Source organism: Corylus avellana, chromosome ca9 (genome assembly GCF_901000735.1).
Source record: "Corylus avellana chromosome ca9, CavTom2PMs-1.0".
NCBI classification, from domain to species: Eukaryota; Viridiplantae; Streptophyta; class Magnoliopsida; order Fagales; family Betulaceae; genus Corylus; species Corylus avellana.
In genome coordinates this window covers 10850485-10855993 of record NC_081549.1, presented here as the reverse complement: position 1 = coordinate 10855993, position 5509 = coordinate 10850485, and the positions used below count along the sequence as shown (strand labels likewise).

The following is a 5509-nucleotide window of genomic DNA, read 5'->3' as shown; positions in this document are numbered from 1 at the left end:
AAAACAAAATTAGGAAAGGAAATAATTTGGTTTTTACCCAAATTCTCTTATTTCTTAAACAAAGCTTCCAATTATCCAGGACAACTTATTAACCACCACAAGCGAAAAGATCCAAATTTAAATAAATACAACAATTCAACGTACATGTACATATGGCAGTATCTTTATTTATTAATATGAAGCTTACTAAGTAATGAACATATTCCACTAAAAACTCTAGACATTATTTTTTTAAAAAAAATTTTTAAATTTTCTTTTTAATTTTCAAAAAAAACTCTAGTACATTGTTTATTCAAACATAATTGATAGACTCTGAAAGAAGGTTATTCATAATGGGGCGAGGCCTTACAAATGGCCTCTAGTGCCACAGCTTAGGGCATGGTGATCCCGTTACCTTCAGTCATGTCTACTTCTTCCTCGCCAACTCTCTCCCACTCAAAGCATTGAATCAATGACCCCGAAGCCAACCCCACTGTTCGTTGGGCGAGGCTTGCCCCAGGACAAGCCCTCCTCCCCATCGCAAATGGCATTAACTTATGCGGATCAGCCTCGCCACACTCAAATCTCTCAGGCTTAAAACTGGTTGCGTCATCCCACCATCTGAGGTCTCTATGTATGGCTCATGCATTCACCAATAACATCGTGTTACGCGGAACATCATATCCTCTGACGATGCAATCTTCAAAGGACATGTGGGGTACTAGTAGTGGGGCCGCCGGGTACAATCAAAGGGTCTTTGAGATTATGTTTTAAAGGTACCGTAGTTTAGACATATCTGGTTCGTCTATTAAGTCTTCTTCTCGAATTTGACTGTCCAACTCAATTCTAGCCTTTTTCAATACGTTAGGATGGTTGATTAGATTGGACATGGCCCACTCTAATGTCATTGCTGATGTGTCAGTTCGGACAAGTAGCAAGACCTACTCAATATCAATTAATTATTACATGAGTTTGGAAGGAAAAAAAATGCATTGATTTTTGGGAGTAGAATTGACCAAGATTTTATGACAAGTTGTAAAATAGTTATTCATAAGATGTTGAGCTCATTCAATGTCATTGCCGACACTCTGTCCTAGCTAGACATGTACACTTGCAAGTTTTCTTGCAAGTTGCATGCATGAAGACACGTTTCCCACTAGCCATTGGGCCTTATCTAGTTTTACTTCCTTATCCATTTTCGGATAGTCGTATATCTATTTTGTCGACTTGTTATAAAAAAAGAAAAAAAAAAGAAAAGAAAAAAAGAGTAATAATAATAATAGAAAAGAAATCTAAAAAAACCAAAATATTTAGATATATTACAACTTTTAGTAGAAAATCATTTATAAATTGATTTTTTTTTTTTTTACCATTTATAAGAATTAAAAGAATTAATAAATTAAACAAAACTATAAATAATAAACTGTCACATCAATATATATATATATATATATATATATATATGGTAATAACCTTAACCCTAGTTATCTGAGAATCATGTCATGTCAAAAAGTTATCTGAGAAAACTCAAAGACCTTTGATAATCTGGTCGGTGTAATAATGAGGCTATGACTTTTGCAAAGAAAGCGAATGGTGGATCATAGTGTTTCCCTCCTCCTTACCTTTCTTCTCGTCAATAAGGCCTTGCAAGAAGGCATCCGTCCTCTTGGCAAGTCCCATTAGCCTCTTCTCTAAACCACCGTGATCAATCCACCGCAAAATAGGCACGAATTCTTGAGGATTCGACGCCCCTCCATTCTCGGTAATCTCTCTCATTATCTCCCTAAACTGCCTTGCTTCTTCCTCGTCATTAACGTCCTCCCCATACCCATAGTACCGCTTCCCACCACCATTCTCGTTATGATGTTAAAGGTGAGCTCCGAGAACATTGATTTCAGCTCCACCCACTACAAAAAATTGTATTTTTAGTTACGGCAGTTTAATAACGTGTCAATAGGTTTAACATGTTACTAAATGTTAGTAATGTAGTAACATGTCTGGCGTATTAATAATTTGGGTGTTGCTAAATTCAGTTTTGGAATGTGTCAATATTGATTTAAGGGTGGCTTGGCCCCCTCGATTTGGTCAAAGGGGTGGCTTGGAAATGTGGGTGGTCTGACTACCTTATATGCCCGAATGGAGGTGGGCCGAATCTATCCCAAATGGGTTTAGGGGGTGGTCGAAACCACCCCAAATGGGTTGGGGTGGCCGAGCTATCCTCATTTGGTCGGTCTGGGGGTGGCTTGGCTAAAGGGCTCGGCCATCCCCAACTTTTTCTTTTTCTTTTTTTTTAAAAAAAATTTAAATTTTTTTTTTTTTTATTTTTTTTTTTTATTTTTTTTTTTATAACTTTTTGTTTCATGTTTTAGGTTTAGTTTAGTTTAGTTTAGTTTAGTTTATTTTTTATTGTTTTATTTTTTTTTTTTTAGTTTAGACGGATGGATTTTTTGCCAACGTAAGATATATTGTGGGGGTCTTTCGTCACTTTTTAAACATTGGGTGCCAAAACACAAATGTGTAGATACTTCTGAGGTAAAGTATATTTTCCCCTAAAGTTTTACATACAAAAGTGTCACATGCGACACGAGCAATATACAAAATACTAGTGTCTAAGCATACATGCTCTACAAAAGAGAACTAACAACTAGTCCAACAAAATATATACCCGACACATACCATTAATACATATATACCATCATCTCCTTCATATCATCCATGTTCATGCTCATGTCATAAAATCCATGAACTCATATGCTACTTATAAACCATATTATAAAAATCATAGAATCATGTCATAAACCATGCAAACCATCAAAATACTCATAACAACATGATCATCATATTAACTTGTACACATAAAAGCTCATAGGAATTGTTCATCAAACAATCATCAAAACATCTCATGAAACATCATCAATTCATCAAAGTATCACAAATCATCCTTTCTTCCAAGTGTTAGAAGAGTTATTAGGGTTAGTAAGTCATTAGGGTTTAGGGGTAGTTTGGTCATTATGATATTTCTCTAATCCTATATATTAGGATGCTTGTATTAGGTTAAAGATAAGATGAATAATACAGCAACCTCCTCTTCTCCCTCTAAACTTATTACTACAAACTTATTAACACGGTATCAGAGCCTTACGGCTTAGATCTTTGTTCCTTTGTTTGTGGTCATAGTTTTTCTTTATTTTTTGTTTTGTTTTGGTGAGTGTTCTTCTAGTGGCAGCACCACATGGGCAGTGCCTTAAAAGATGTTGCCTGTGGTTGAGTTTGAAAAGAGAAAAAAATTCGTTTACCGTGTGTTTTCAAGGTGGTAAGTTGTCGTTGTGCCTTGTGCAGTTGCGCTCTGTGGTTTTCCAGTGAAATCAGGAAATTTTTGGCAATTTTTAAGTCTCCGGCGGCCTTTTGTGGTGCTTTCCGGCGCTGTCTGATCGTTTCCATCACGTTTCAGGCATATATATGGCATTTAATCATGTTTTTTGAGTTATCCGTCGACCTCTGTGGTGTTCTGAGGTGTTTCCATCAATTTTGGTGGTCTTCGGCTGTTTTCCGACCATCTTTGATGAGTCTCCGACAAGCCTCCGGTGAAGGTTTCTATTTGGTTTTGCTTCTATTTTTGGTATTTCCTGCATGGCTTACCTATCTTCGGCAAGACTCCAGCGACGCTCCGGCGAAGGTTCCTGTTTGCTTCGTTTTTTTTTTTTTTAGCAATAGTAGTTCCGGCGAGACTTGTTGGTTGATCACGTTAAATGTGACCGTTGTTAGTTGTTGAGATCCGACCGGCCTTGGTTTTTTGTGGTGGTTTCTGACCAGTTCTTTTTGTCCAGCGAGATTCTACCGGCCTTGGTGTTTTGCGGTGAGATCCAGCTAGCGTTGATGTTTTTGCGGTGAATCCGATTTACCCTTGGTGTTTTGCGGTGAGGTCCGACCGGCCTTTGGTGTTTTGCGATGGGTTCTAACTGGTCCTTGTTGTTTTCCCACGAGATCCTATCAGCCTTGGTGTTTTTCAGCAAGATCCGACCGCCTGTTGTAATTTCTGATGAGTTTTCGACCGGCGTTGAAGTTTTAGCAAATTTTCTTGTTATTTTTATGGGTCTTCATATTGTGTGCTCCAAGCTGTTTCAGCTTAAGGGGGAGTGTTAGAGTATGTTTTTATATGTGTTTTTCGTTTGCTTGGTTCTCCAAGCCGGATTTATATGATTTATATGATCCAACTTTAGGGGAAGTGTTAGAAGAGTTATTAGGGTTAGTAAGTCATTAGGGTTTGAAGGTAGTTTGGTCATTATGATATTTCTATAATCTTATATATTAGGATGCTTGTATTAGGTTAAAGATAAGCTGAATAATATAGTAGCCTCATCTTCTCCCTCTAAACTTATTACTACAAACCTATTAACATCACGTATTGTTGGCTCGAAGTCAAATAGCTATTTTTTTTCCCCCCTAAACACATTTTAAAACATTAAAACATAGTATCTTTTGCCTAATAAGTAAAATACTTACACAATCCGCTTAGGTTCTCTTGAAGAACCTTGACCCACTTGTGAGTACCTATATGATGAGTTTCAAATGTTGCATATTTGTACCCCTTAATTTGCATATGTTATTTGTTTGATTTTGTTTTGTTTTAATGTTTTCAAGTCCCGAAGGAAAAGTGCAACTAATTCCATTAATTCTAGGGCTTAAGAGACTTTGGGGAGCATTGGCAGCAAAGTTGGATCGAGCTCAACACATGCATGAGGTTTGAGCACATATGGTGAAAGCACCCATCCGGACGGTGGAAAGTCTTGTCCAGATGGACGTGTGCTTGAGCACACCTAGTGTGCGATCGAGCGCACACGGGTGAAGTGTCCATCCGGATGGACCACTTATCAGACCTAGCGCCGGTTTTTAGGCAAAACCCTAGAAACCCTTATAAAAAGCAATGAGGCTTCAATTTACTCAAAGTTTGTGTACCTCAGAATTTATAGGAATTCTATCAGATGAAAAAAACCAAGGCTTAAGTCAAGATATGCATTTTTTTTTTTTTTTTTTTTTTGTAGGCTGTGCAATGCTCAGCTCCCATAAGCTTTCAAATTAACCTATGTAACAAGTGTTGGGCCAGTGACTCCTAAACTAGATGGTTTTAGGGCACTAGATATAAAAAATCCCTAAGGGCTTAATGACTCAAGTCAAAAAGGCTACGAAGTCAAATTAACCATACAATCAACCAATTTGAATTTTTCATCTTTTTACGCGAATGCTCAATGCTTAATGAGGCAAGAGGTCCTGTTACTCAATGAGAAACTCAAAATGGTGATTTTTTTTTTTTTTTAAGCCAATGTTATTCATCAACAATTCATCTTACAAATTTCAAGATACACACTAATCAATTCAAATCTCATACTCCACAGACTTTATGCTAATGTGCTTGTGATGATCAACTCAAAACATGTGAAGTCTCTTTAAGCCAAAAATGAGTCAAAGGACTCAGATTTCTAATGACATGATGTGTTCAAGATGTTAAACAAGCAATTGAAATGCAAACCAT

General features: G+C 37.0%; 1 pseudogene; it reads right to left on the bottom strand.

Moving 5' to 3' along the window:
* Window positions 1–292: 292 nt before the first annotated feature.
* Window positions 293–5509, bottom strand: part of LOC132162287 (cytochrome P450 81Q32-like) — an 8946-nt pseudogene continuing 3729 nt past the window's right edge.